Source organism: Chelonia mydas, chromosome 4, assembly GCF_015237465.2.
Source record: "Chelonia mydas isolate rCheMyd1 chromosome 4, rCheMyd1.pri.v2, whole genome shotgun sequence".
NCBI classification, from domain to species: domain Eukaryota; kingdom Metazoa; phylum Chordata; order Testudines; family Cheloniidae; genus Chelonia; species Chelonia mydas.
The window spans coordinates 14,008,368-14,022,947 of record NC_057852.1 but is presented as its reverse complement, the minus strand read 5'-3'; the positions used below and the strand labels follow the sequence as shown (position 1 = coordinate 14,022,947).

The following is a 14,580-nucleotide window of genomic DNA, read 5'->3' as shown; positions in this document are numbered from 1 at the left end:
GATTGCAGCTGCTCCTCTGAGCTACACACAGTCGAGTTTAGTCTTTGTGCCAGAGTGCGATCTTTGGCAGGCTTTTTAGAAGTTTTAATAAAACCTATCACTTCAGCTCATGGTGGAAAACTATTGCCCACGGAGTTGAAAATTGACCAGTATTCACCCTGCAGCTAAGGTCGTTGTAATCCACCATATGGAACTCTCAGTTTAAGTGTACCCTTCCACCATATGGCCAAACTCCACTCAATGTATAATGAAATAATACATCATAGAAGATGCACTTATTAAATGGAAGCATTGCCTTTAGACAGGAAACACCCCTCCCTGTGTGATTCTAATCGTAATCCTACACCCCTTTATTGTCTTGGCATGCATTTACCCATCTAGTGCATTCCAAAGCAGTTCACCTGCACAATGGGTGCCCATGGATTCTGTGGGCACAAGTTTTTGCATCCATCTTGGGAAATTTGTATTGTTGTACAATAGGTTGCTGTTGTACTGTGCCTTACATCATGGAGCCCCCCACCTCCATCCGGGATGGATCCTCAAGGTGCTTCTGTAACAAAAAAGAATAATGTATTATGAGAGAGGGCAAGATGCGTGAGGTCATATCTTTTATTGGCCCAACTTCTGCTGGTGAAAGAGACAAGCTTTCGAGCTAACACAAGAGCGCTTCTTCAGGTTTGGGAACGGTACTTAGGGTAACACAGCTAAATACAAAGAGGAACAGATAAAGCGTTACATGTTGCAAGAGACCATTCTAGGGGAAGTAGGCAGTTAGCACCTCTATGGCTGTAGGATAAAGGGGGGCTTAGTGGGTTACAGATTGTTGTAATGAGCCATAAATCCAGTGTCTTTATTAAGTCCATGATTTTTAGTGGCTAGCAAAGTTATGAATGTAACCTCCCAGGCTCGTCTTTTGAAGGTGTTGTGCAGGCTTCCTTTGAGGACAAGGACTGAGAGATCAGATATGCAGTGATTGCTTTATGAAAAATGTTTGCCCATGGCTGATGGATGATATTGTCTTTTATCATTTTTCAGTGTGAGTTTATTTGAGAGTGTAGTGATTGTCTCATTTCACTTAGTTGTTATTGGGGCATTTAGTGCACTGGCTAAGGTACACCACACATTGTGATCGGCAGGTGTAGACCCATGGATCTTGAAAGGTGTGTTGTGGGCAGGGCCTGTGTAACCACTAGGTGAACTAGGTGGCCGCCTAGGGCGCCAAGATTTGGGGGCGCCAAAAAGCAGTGCCCCCCAGTTTTGTTTTACACTATTGCTTAGGGGCAGGTACCTGTCAGTCTCCAGCGCTCGGGCCACGCCAGGGCCAGCAGCCTCTTCACCTCGGAGTCTCCCCCATTTGCTCGGGGGCCACTCCTCCTCTCAGGCTCCCCGGCCGCTGCCGCCGCGGCCGCCCGGGAGGACACAGGCGGGGGGCGCCGCCGCGGAGGAGACGCAAGGGGCTGGACTCGGCTGGCGCCCTGCACTTGCCGGCCGAGAGCAGCAGGAACCGGGCGCCGCTCAGGGGGAGCCAGGCAGCCCGAACCCAGGGCAGTGGCAGCCTCCGCACCAGCAGGCAGGGAGCGTAGGTGTCCTGGGCTCGGGCCGCCCGGCTCCCACCCAGTGGCACCTGGTTCCTGCTGCTCTTGGCCGGCAGGTGCGGGGCCCCAGCCGAGCCCAGCCCCTTGCGTCTCCTCTGCGGCGGTGCCCCCCGCCTGCATCCTCCCGGGCGGCCGCGGCCGGGAAGCCTGAGAGGAGGAGTGGCCCCCGGGCAAGCAGGGGAGACTCCGAGATGAAGAGGCTGCTGGCCCCGGCACAGCCCAAGCGCTGCAGACTGACAGGTACCTGCCCCTGCCCCATCCCGGCACCGCCTGCCCCCCAGCCCAGTGAGTGTTACCTGCCCCACCAGCCTCAGTGCCCTGCCCCATGCTGTCAGCCACCCCAAGCTCACTGTGACACCAGCACCCCTTGGCGAAGGGCCCCCTGATCTTCACAAACAGTTGTCACCGCAGGCCTGACAAACTCACTGCACCCCACACGTGTCTTACAGGGCACTTACCCACAAAGAGGAACGTGGAAGGGATCTACACAAGGCTGGTAACTTGTCAAGAGTGAGAATCTTTGTGAGATGTGTGCATGGGTAATATTGAAGGAATAATGTAGTTACCTTAAAAGTCTGCTTTACAGACTTGGAGTAGAAATTAGTCACCAGGGGATAATGGCCCTTTGGGGCAAGGGGGACTTGTCACCCTGCCTAACCTGGCTGGTGATGCAATGCAAGGCTCAATTGTTTAGCTTTGCATAATAGTAAGACTTTGAATGAGATACCATCAGAGGCGATGGCAAACAACTGAAACGCCTTAAAGGTAAAAAAGAAACATTACAACAGCCCTTACCCGTTCTGACAGGCTGTTTATAATGCTAAGTTTACTAGTTTTTCGAGGTTGTGGGGGGAGGGGAGAGGGGCTGCGCAAGGTGGAAGTTTCGCCTAGGGCCCAAAATATCCTTGCACTGGCCCTGGGTGTGCCTGTGTGTGTGTGTGTGTGTGGGGGGGGGGTACTGATCATTATAGCGTTGGAGATATGTCTGCAGGTTTCTAGTCTGTTGTTATGGCTTTGGCTGGTGCTGCTTTGACTTGATGTGTCTGGGGGAAGCTTGCTTCTGCTGATGAGCTTGGTGAGGCTGGGCAGTTGTCTGACAGCCAGAAGAGGGGGTTTGGGAAGGTGCTTTCAGGATGTGGTTTATTTACTAATTATTATTGTCAGTACAGCGATCTCCTTCAAATTCAATCGACTTGCTAGCATGTCTTGGGGAAAGAAGACTGAGGAGGGACCTGGTAACAGTCTTCCAATATGTTATAAAGAGGAGAGTGATCAATCGTTCCCCACCTCCATTGACGTAGGACACAAATGGGCTGCATGGGAGATTAAGGTGCCATAATAGGAAAAACTTTCCAACTCTCAGGGTAGTTAAGCTCTGGAACAGGCTTCCAAGGGAGGTGGCAGACTCCCCACCACTGGAGATTAAGAACCCCTGTCAGGGATAGTTTTAGTTTACTTGGTCCTGCCTGAGGGCAGGGGGGCTGGACTTGAGGACTTCTCGTGGTCTCTTCCAGCCATACCTTATCTGTGATCCCATGGCTAAGGCTGGAGCTGGAGCAGTTAATGCAAAGTGGATTTAGAAGCAGAGCAGGCAGAGATGGAAGACACGTGTTAGGCAACCAACACCTCCTCCACCCCTCGCTGGAGCCTTGCTAGGAGGACGGAGTAGATGTCGCCTAATGACCAATTCCTGCCCACTGGCTCTCCCCTAGTCCCCACCGCAGGCCCGGCCAGGAATCCCCAGAGCAGCGAGGCGGGGCTCCGGCCAGCCCTGGGTGCGGAGGCGAGCTGTGGAAGGATGCCAAGGGGCTGGAGCTGGGTGAGTGGTGGCTGCTAGCCCGGGCACGGGGCTGGGGGGCGGGCGCTCGGGGCTTTGAGTCTCTCTCTGCGGCGTTTCTCCGGCTGGCTACAGGCGGCTCGTCGCTGACTCCCTCCCTCCTCCGCTCCCCCAATACGGGGCAGGGCTGCCCCCCCGCCAGGCCCGCCCCCTTCCAACGCTGCTCAAATGCCGGCCCCGGCAGCGGGGCTGGGCGGGGGCCCCCTCGGCTAGCGGTCGGGGCGCCCGGCTCGCCGCCGGGCCATGGAGGGGGACGCCTCAGAGCCCCGGGCCGCCCCACTCCGGCTGGGCTTCCTGCGCTGACCAGGTAGGGTGGGCACCGGGAGCCGGCCCCACGCGTGTCCGGAGCCGCGCGGCGGGGACCGGGGACCGGCCCCCGGCGGGGTGGGCGGGGAAGCCAGCGGACCCTCCCCTGCGCATCCCGGCGCACACCGAGCCCCGCTGCCGGCGCCTGGCTCCCTCCGGGCCGGGTCCCGGCTCGGTGTCCGCAGCTCCGCGCCGGGCTTTCGTTCCGCTGTATTGCAGCGTCTTTCTGTCCCGAGCCGCCAGCCGAGACACGGGCTGGAAATGCTGACGGGCGTGGACCTCCTCGACCCACAGGGCAACGCTTCACGCCTGCCCCGCGGGGCACGATGGCTGTGAAGAGCCAGGGTGCCCCATGCTGCCCGCTTTCCACGTGGTAAAGAGAGCTGCCCCTGGGCGCCGCCACCTTCGCCGCGTGGCCGAAGGGCGTTCACACCCGCGAATGAAAAGTTTCAGAGGAGCAGCCCTCTTAGTCTGAATCCGCACAAAGACCAGGAGGAGGTGTGGCACCTTGGAGACTAACACATTTATTAGCGCATAAGCTTTCCTGAGCTACATCTGTGGCTGAATGCATCCCATGAAGTGGCCTGTAGCTCAGGAAAGCTTATGCTCAAATAAATGTAAAAAGAAAAGGAGGACTTGTGGCACCTTAGAGACTCACCAATTTATTTGAGCATAAGCTTTGGTGAAGTGAGCTGTAGCTCAAATAAATTGGTTAGTCTCTAAGGTGCCACAAGTCCTCCTTTTCTTTTTGCGAATACAGACTAACACGGCTGTTACTCTGAAACCCGTCAAATAAATGTGTTAGTCTCTAAGGTGCCAGAAGTCCTCCTGTTCTTTTTACATCAGTTAATGGACTCCGTCATTTTACATTTAAATACAGCGAAGCTGGACAACTATTCTTCTTCGGCTTGATCCACGCCCAGCTTTTGTACCAGTCTAAGGAACTTGGTTTATAAACTTACATATTTACATGGAGACAACTCCCCCAGTGTGGACACAGTTATACTGTTAAAAAAGGGGCTTATCTAGGCACACTGATAATTGACAGAAATGAGCTCTGTGGTACAAGCACTTCAATGCTGGTACAGCTGCTTCCACACTGGGTGGGTTGCACCAGTGTAACTACATTCGACTCTAGCCAATATAGTCTATTTAATTGGTACAAAAACTGCAGAGAGCTACAATCCAAAGGAGCTGTCAGTTTCATTTCATGTGTTACATAATGTATGGAGCTCTGGGTTCCCATCCCCTGGACTGGCAAAATTGATGTATTTGCCGCTAGATGAAATATAATGTTTATTTGTGCCAGTCAGGCAATGGGGCTGTGTTTTTCCTCTGCTAAACTGTGAATGGCTAAAGGTGTATAGGGTGGAAATCCTCTTCCTTGAAATGATTTTTTTATAGGGCTCAGCTGCTTTGAATTGGCATAGAGGTATTGGCTTACAGCCGCAGAGGATCCGGCCCATAGATGTGCATTTACTCAGGGGCATCTGTACTATTTACTGTGGATTCAGTAGAACAGCAGCCAAGTTCTGCAGTACAGTGTCCTGCCGCACTAGTTTTAATTAGTGTAACTCCACTGATTAAAATGGACCTATCCCAAATGTATACTGGTGCAAGTGAGAGGAGAATCAGACCCTAAGACTACAAGTTAGCACTGAAAAGCAACCTGAAAGACATCCATTAAAACAAGTTGGTGCTATTGTTCTTTATCATAAAACGTAATACTTTGCACCTAGCCTGGCATATTGCTCGTTCACCTCACAATATGCCTTTAGGGCAGGGGCAGGCAAACTTTTTGGCCTGAGGGCTGCATCTGGTTTCTGAAATTGTATGGAGGGCCAGTTAGGGGAGGCTGTGCCTCCCCAAACAGCCTGGCATGGCATGGCATGGCCCAGCCCCCTATCAGACCCCCACCGCTTCTCACCCCCTGATGGCCCCCCAGCAACCTCTGCCCCCCCCCACTCTCTGTCCCCTGACTGCCCCCCGAGACCCCTGTCCCATCCAACCGCCCCTTCTCCCTGACCGCCCCTGGACCCACCGCCCCTAACTGCCCCCCGCCACCCCATCCAACCCCCCTCTCCTTCCTGACTACCCCCCCCGAGACCCCTGCCCCCCCGCTCTAGCCTCTGACCGCCCTCAGGACCCCTGCCCCATCCAACCGCCCCTTCTCCCTGACCGCCCCTGGACACCCCACCCCTAACTGCCCCCCGCTGCCCCATCCAACCTCTCCTCTCCTTCCAGACTGCCCTCCAGGACTCCTGCTCCCATTCAACCCCCCTGTTCCCTGCCCTCTGACCGTCCTGACCCCATCTACACCCCCGGCCCCTGACCATCCCCCGAACTCCCCTGACCTCTATCCAACCCCCCCTGCTTCCTGCCCCCTTACCGTGCTGCCTGGATCACCAGTGGCTGGCAGCACAGCTGCATCAGGACAGGCAGCTGCGCCACGCGGCACAAAGCACCAGGTCAGGCAGGAGCTCACAGCCCAGAGCATGGTACCGGTGGCACGCTGAGGCTGCGGGGAAAGGGGGACAGCGGGGGAGGGGCCGGGGGCTAGCCTCCTGGGCCAGGAGCTCAGGGGGCGGGCAGGACGGTCCCACGGGCCGGATGTGGCCCGCGGGCCGTAGTTTGCCCACCTCTGCTTTAGAGGATGATTTGAGCATGCAGGTTACCTTCTAAATGGAGAAGAAAATGTTTTCCATTTCCTTTCTTTCCTTTTATTTGCATATCCATGGTTACAAGCAGCAGGCGAAACAAACACCGTGCACTAAACAATTCTGTTGACAGAAGACTCACTTTGCTTATGGTCTTCTAAATATTACTTCTCAGGAGCTACAGTGTATAATGTCACCAAAGAAAACAATGACAGATTCTGGGCTGGAGTCCTACTGCTGTTAAATGGAGGTACACCAGTGTACTTCTCTGGATTGAAGAGCACAGGTATGAATGAGAGCAGAATCTTCCAGCAGTTCATGGGCTGAGTGTGAACTCTTCGACTCCCCCCCCGGATATTTTAACCCCAAGTCTTCTCCGTGACTCCTTTATAGAGGACACAGTGGAGATCACAGCAAAATGAACAGGAAACTGCCCACAGGGATTTTTCTGAATAGTCCCTGTTACAAACTGGTTTATAAATTCTCTGGGCCTGACCCTGCTCCCATACTTAAATTGTGAACTCTTTGGGTCAACTGCCTTTATTGTGTGTGTGTGTGTGTGTGTGTGTACAATGCCTAGTACAGTGGATTCCTCATCCTACACTGGGGCCTCTGGCTGCTACTGCAATACATACAGTAATAATATTAATTGAAGTCCATGGCAAAACTCCCCTAATCAGTTTTCTCTTTAGTTTTTAATGCGACATGTGGCTCGGTGATTTGATCCAGGACGAGGTTACAAGACTGATTTACTAGTGGATCATGCATATGTCAGGCAATATACTGTGCCAATACGCACCTGAGTAAATAGTAAAATGTGATGACACTTTTTGGCTGAATTACTTCTGGGGACGCTGGCTGAGCACTTGACACTGTACCTTGTTTACCAGTTTTAAAATACATTTGTATTCATGTTCAGAATTCACATTTTAATCTGATGAGGTTCTCACTCAACTAAGACCAGATTCTGTCATTATTTCTCATGTTTAGTGGTGCCTTCTCTGTGTTTTTCATTTTGAGAGGGATTCAATTTATTTTAATGGTTCAGAATTAGATCCTTTACCCAGCTCTGTTTTTATATAAGCGAGCCATTGGCTTTTTTTATGGCCAGAATCTGATATCTTTTCTCACACTGAGAAGTGCCTTAGTCCGCAAATAGTCCTAGTCACTAGTGATTTATAGCAGGACTACCCCTGAAATCAGATACTCTTCAAGATGAGGAAAGCTATCAAAATCTGGCCCTCCAATTTTTGGGGCCAGACTATCCATTTCTCCATTACTATACTGACACCTTGAAGCCAACTTTGCACGGTCTATATTCCAGGTTCTTCTGCGGGCATGCCCAGCACCCAGGGTAAATTACAGCAGCCTCTCCAGGGGCCATTCTGTAGCACAGAATAGCTCGGGTACAGTCTGTTCTGCCCCCTCCTCCATTACATGCCCTCAGTAAATCCCTTATGCTGGGGGCTGCAGGAGACAGTGTAGATCTGTTGTGGCAGCTATATAGTGCCTGGGGACCCCCCCTTATGCCAGAATTATTACCCAGGCGTGGTTCCAGCCCCTTTATGCCATGAGGGCCACAGGGCGCTGCAGAATCTGAGCTCTCATGGCATCACAACTTTTGGTTCTTAGAAACAGCATCGGGTCTTAGTCCAGTGAGTCGTCTTCGTTCAGTCATACTGTCTCAGTGCAGAAGGAAATTGGGGGGGGACTTGCAGAAATAAGGTTTGAAAATTGCTGAGTACCTTCAACTTCCACTGACTTCAGAAGTAGTTTTAGGTGGCTTAGCACCTCACAGTGCTTTCAACTGTATCAGATCAAGACCTATTTATTCTAGGACAGGTTCCAGTCAGTCAAGTGTGGCAAATGAGCCAAGTATTTAATGGTATTGAAACGAGATTTTTTTCCAGCTGCTCAATTCTGTGTTGGAAATACGGTATTATGGACATTGCCCTCTCACCTGAAGCAAGGGAAAGATTGAAATTAAACGTATTTCAATTAGAGCAGGTAATGCATCAGAAATGGTTATGGTTAGGAAAGACATGTTTCCAGACAATTAAAAATACTATTAATCCAAACCATGCAATTACATTTTCTCATTGCTGTCCTCAAATTACGCTCCTTATAGAAATCAAAGCAGAGGGTACTTTGATGATTGGGGTGGAGGATGAGAGGAGACAGGGGAAGGCCTAAGTTTATTGCTAAGTATCTTCTCCTTTAAGAAAAGGAGTACTTGTGGCACCTTAGAGACTAATTTATTTGAGCATAAGCTTTCACGAAAGCTTATGCTCAAATAAATTGGTTAGTCTTTCAGGTGCCACAAGTACTCCTTTTCTTTTTGCAAATACAGACTAACACGGCTGTTACTCTGAAACCTATCTTCTCCTTTGAATTCTTCCCCATGACAACAAAAGTAATGAATAGGTCATCTAAGCTAATGGTGCAGGAAACTGAACTCTCCCACTACATAGCCTTGGTTTTATCTTTTATTAGGTAGATGACTGAATAATTACCTCCTCAGGCAAGCTCAAATTTATAGGCTCATGAGGGAGACTGACTGTGAACAATATAGGAATGGCAGAGTCTGGGCTTGAAGGCTCCAATCCAGCAAGGTATTTAAAGAGATGCTCAACTTTCAGCAGGTGAATTGTCCCAACCTGCCAAAAATTAGGGCACACACTCTAAGGGTATCATTGTGCAACCCTTACTTATACTGCTGGGTGTTTATTTACACAAGGTCTTCTTAAAGCCAGTGGGACCACTTGCATGAGTCTTCACCAGTGTAAGGATTGCACAATCAGGCTATCAATAATTTGGTGCTAGAAGGAGAGTGTACCTCCAAGAGGTAGCAGGAGAGTCTGTGGGAACCCCTGGTCACCAGTCCTATATTCTCTGTGTGTGTGATGGGGCACACCACTCACCCTCTCCTCCTGGTCCCTCTGGGGATTAGCTCTTGAGGGTGACTCCCCTTCCTGTGATGCCAACACACCACCTCTCTCTCTCCAGTCTGCAACTCCTCTCTCATTCCAGGAAACACAGCGTCCTCTTTGTGATTCAGCCCTCCGGCTAGGTCACTCAGCCTTTCCCCTGCTTCTGGGAGGAAGGGGTATACTCCTCCAAATTCTCTGTCACTGCCACAGGGACCCAAGCAGTCTTCCATTCACTGCCCCGCCGTGCCACTTCCCCAGTGGCCTGGACCTGCCTTCTACTCTGGGTTCCAGTCAAGGGACCCTCAACTCAGCAGTTCAGGGCTTTCCTCTCCTAGCCCTCACTGCTCCTTCCCTGGACTGCTTGAGGCCACAACCTGTGGAGTTAATAGGCCTACGGGACCACCTTAACCGCTTCCAGTCCTGTTTGGGATGGACACCCCATCACAGTGGGCCACACACTTTATAGTGAGTCTATTTCTGTTTTAGGGAGTTTTAGAAAATGTACATTAGAAATATTGCATAATTTTTAAAGCTAAGTCTCTATTAATTTTTCATGTTATAAAAATCTAGTCAGGTTGCTCTGTGTCCTTATGTTAAAAAAGAACTCTCATCTACCCTGATAATTGTGACATCCTTTACAATTGAAACTGCAAATCTACGGCATGAGAATCTTATTAGAACACAACTTTTTCATTAGTATTTAACAATATCCAAAGGCAGGAAGTGGTCTCTTGTTTTGGTAAGTAATTTTAGGCGAGCAACAGAAACCACTCCTTTGGTCAATTTAATGTACCCTCTCACATTCACATCATACATAATCTGAAAGCTTTTTATGTCTACTTTAAGATGAGGTATGATGTACAGCTGTCAGGTGGGGCTTTTACCAAAGAAAAAGGGATAAACACCAACACATTAAAATGACCACTTTGAAATATTTGCATTCATTTTTGTTAGTTTAATGATTCTGTGTATTATTTCAAGACATAAACATGGATTTATTTGTGATATCAAAGCATCAGAAAACAACCTAAAGGGCAAAACAAAATCTAACAATACATTTGTACACGTATCATTGAAATGTAATAGCACTGGTGACATTTCTAGTCAACATCATCATTGTTATCTTGTTCATCATCATGATCTCTGTCAAGAGTGCATAGATCACCATTGCTTCATTGCCTTGGCATGTACACAGTTCTGTGCAGGGAAGATTGTTTTGACTACAGACACAGTTGATTGTGCAGTGATCCCTACTGGTACAGGCACAAATAAGGTCTCATAGAAGCTCACAAGCCATTTGGCCCTTGGGAAAAAAAGAAGAATTCGCTTATCAGCCACATTTTCCCATCTGTGTTGCAATGGTGATCCAATATTTGGTTTACCTATGTGCGAAGACATCCAAATCTTTGTTTGCCAAGACGCTTTTTTGACATGCTCTTCAAAACTGTCCTCACATAGTGTGAATTTGGCCAGTGACCTGTCCTTTTTGATGGCTAGATTGAGGCGCAAGCAATTCTGGTCCCTGTGGATCTCCTTTTTTCTTGCTGTGGTCATACAGCACTGCTACCAGCTTCCTTGCTGGAGAACATTAAATACAGATTTTTCCCCAATACCAAATAGGGATGACACAGAGTCACATCCTGTCACTGCGTGTATAGCAGGAAGCATGTTGCGGAAGTCAGATGTGATTGCAGCACAAATTGCATGCACAAGTATGAAGCGATGCTAGTCAGTTGTACTGGTAACAGTGCACATTTCAATCCACATTTTATCTATGTGGTCCGTTTTTGGGAAGTAGTGATCAGCAAGGACCAAAACATCTGTATCAGGTGACCTAATTATTATGGTTCCTTTGACATCAAGCAACCCAAAAGCCATATTGGCACATACAGCATGCAGAAGCAACCTTGTGTCCACTTCCTCTTGCATACTGTACAGGTCCTGGGCTTCTTCAACATCTCTGCTGGTGATGGACTTTGCTATTTCACCATTGGAAAAGCTTCCAGCAAGGAGAGTTTGTGTTGGGTAAGCTTCTATGCTGTCAGGTGCATTTTGAACCATACATTCACACAGGAATTTTACAAGTGATTGCTTGTTGAATGCCACGTTTAGAAACTTTTTCCATGGAGCCATAGGGCATCCACCAATCACCTGATATTACTTGCATCCAACATTAGATCCTGTCCAGTGCTGTCTTTCTGCAGTTTTCACAGGGTTACTGTTCTCATATTTGTCAAACACTTCACATACAGAGTTTGCTTTGTCAAATCCTTTAGGACCTACCTCAACTGCTCAGCAGACAATTCATGAATGTGTGGAATTTGTCTCCAGCTACATTTGTATGACAGTAGCCATCGTATCTCTGATGTACACTATGGACTCTTTGTTGCATGCTGTTAGCTCATGGATTCTTTTTAGCTTGAGCTTCCACCTGATGCCCTAATTCAGCGTTGTCTGTTCTTATTGTTCCATCAGCATGGAAAAGGGACTTAGGCACAGGTCCTATTGTGTGACTGAGAACAGTTACCATTGAAACATCATCTCTTGCTAAGGACAGGGCTGTGCAGAAAATAATTTCTTGACTGATGGCTGCTCTGATTATCTCTCCCTTGCTGGACTTAAATTTGGTCTTCTTGGCCATGTCAGCAAATGTTTTGATATCAAATTTAATGACTGGGCTGAAGAAGCTACGTGTCCTATTAGAATCAAGTGCATCTCTCACAATCTCTCCATTTGTTTTCAGTAGGGGCTCTTGTACATCTGATATTACATGCAGTGCAGTAGAGGTGTCAGTAAGCACCTCTGGATGTGATTCAGGGTTAAAGGGTTTGGCATATTATTGATGAAGGGGTCGGTAAAAGATGCCTCTGCACGGAAGAGGAGTGAAGAGCATGTTGCAAGGACTTGTTTGTGGACCTTGTCTTTGCTACTTCTTGTTAGGCCACATCTGTTTCTCATAGTTTTTGCATATTCATAATATGAAGCTGTATAATGTCATCTCCAACACTAATAGTGACCCGTGTATAAGTGTCAGTGAATTAAAAAGCTAGCTTCTTGAATATTTCAAAGGCTACTACTGCATGCATAGGCATTTACAAATTAAAACCTTCTACTAGGCAGACTAGATCCTACACGGTACGTACAAAAGCTTACAAAGGAGAAGCATTACATTAGATGTTCACGTACATTTATATCTATCCCCGATGCAGTACAAACTGTGAGCACACAGTCTACCACTGCTGGTGCACAGTCTTCACTGTAAGACTCATCTGGTCACCAAATTTCAATTTAAAATCTAGAAAACTATTATAACACTTGTGAGACACTTTGACAATTAAGAATATGCGATGTGAAAAAGTGAAGCTGAATGAGGTTTAAGTTGAACAAGTGAAACTTTATTAAAACCTGTGCATTGCTCTTTCTGTGTGGCTGGGTAACTCCCCATGTTCCCTCTTTCATAAGTGACCCATCACTAACAGAGGCTCCTGGGAACATTGGCTCTCTGACTCCAGTTCCATTGTTTCTGATACAGTGGTTGGCTTATACCCTGAAGTTGACACATTAAGTACTAGTCTCTGTCAGAGACCGTTTACCAGCACCTATAAACTAATCATCTAGAACTGAGAGCTATATCTCTTTTAAAGTTTTATGAATTTTAAGCCATTTCACTGATTTAGGGCAATGCATCCCCGCATTGTAACTGCAGGGTTTTCTATAGCGAGCCACAAGCTGACTAAGCAAAATAGGAGCTTATAGTGGCATGCACTCACCTCATGCAAGCGTCCCCTGGTTGAGTGTGTGTGTGTGTGCGTGCAGTTTTTCCTCAATTTCCTCCCCTCACAGTGCCTCGTCAGCTGCTGCGCTTGTCAGGCAGGTCTTCGATGACTCAGCCCTCTGCCAAGTCAAACACAGTCCTTGTGCGAAAACCAAACCCAACACAGTCTAACCAGGCCTATCTCAAAGCCCTCAGTAATGTCCTGTAGCCCTCCCTGGGCTTAGTCATTTAACAGTCCAGCCATCAGAGTATCCTCAGTTGGTGTGTCCCTGCAGCCCTTCCTGGGCTCAGTCCTTCCACAGCCCCATAGGGCCCATCACGGTACCATCAGTTGGGGTCTAGCTAATTTGCAAAGGTTCCTGGTCTGGCGGGGAGCAGCACCCAGAGGGTTTCCTCCCTGGAGACTCTTTACCTTTACTTTGAATCATCAGTGACCCCAGTGCTCCAGCTGAGTCAGTCTCAGTTTGGCCCCCTTTTGGAGGAGAGGGGGTAACAGTTCCACATACAGTCCCTTCCCTGGGCCTGTCTAAATTCCCTTCTCTCAGGGCATAGTCACTTCCCCAGTGTCTGCTGGGGGTGGGGGTGGGGAGACTCGGGCCTGCCCACTACTGCAGGGACCTTTTAAGTACAGCAGCCTTGTGCCATGTCCTTTTAACTAACTGCATTTCCCTGGACCACTTCCCTTGTCTTTGTTGAGTCCCAGCAGCCAGCCAGGAGCACCTTCCTTGCTCCCCGGTCCCTGCCAGCAACTACCTGCCTTGGCTCTTGCAGCTCCTAGAACCTGCCAGGAGCCCCTTCCTTGCTCCCCTGTGTTAAAGTACAATTTAAAAAACTTTGATTTTTAAACAATTTCTTGAATATATATCTACATAATTGTTCTAGGTTTGTCATGTTTAGTATCATGCTGTTCGTGCGAGAAAGGACTTTTGAATGATATCCAACTCAATCTATTTCTGATGCCATTGTATTATCAACATTTCCACCAACTGGAGGAGCTGGAAGCTGGGAGGAGGGGCAGCAAGCACTGAGACTGAGGCAGAATAGGAGGAGTTTGTGGGGATATCAAAAGGATACGTTTTATATTTCAGCTTCATAGCAGTTTAACTGGAAATGAATTTCCTGGGCAATCTAACCAGAAAATTACTTGCAAAATTGTACAACTTAAAGACTGACTAATAAAGAATGTTACTGAAAGTAGGTTTTTTTTTTTTTTTTAAAGCAACTTGGGATGATGATGGCTGGAAATAAAAGTAATTTCCTCATTTCCAGTTGCTAAGTTATATTAGCTTGTGTCTGGCATATAAGATTAGTATTTTGTTATACAACATTAAAAAGATTGGAGGGATACTAGAAAACAAACCTTTTATTAAGAGATAAGTCTTCAGTTTCCTTGTGCCATTCAATTTAAGTCTGTGGGCCTGACTCTCTACTGCTTTCACTTACACTTGTGCAAAGTGAGTGTGAAATGGTACCATTCACA

General features: G+C 48.3%; 1 protein-coding gene across 2 annotated transcripts in view; it reads left to right on the top strand.

The window, feature by feature from the left end:
* The first annotated feature begins 3,614 nt into the window (after positions 1-3,614).
* NPFFR2 (neuropeptide FF receptor 2) overlaps positions 3,615-14,580 on the top strand; it is a 43,481-nt gene continuing 32,515 nt past the window's right edge. Inside the window, exon 1 of one of the 2 annotated variants that reach the window (XM_007065513.4) lies at positions 3,615-3,739. The gene's annotated coding sequence lies outside the window, so the exon portion shown is untranslated. The remainder of the gene's footprint in view (positions 3,740-14,580) is intronic. The other variant, XM_043545662.1, reaches the window with a different exon arrangement.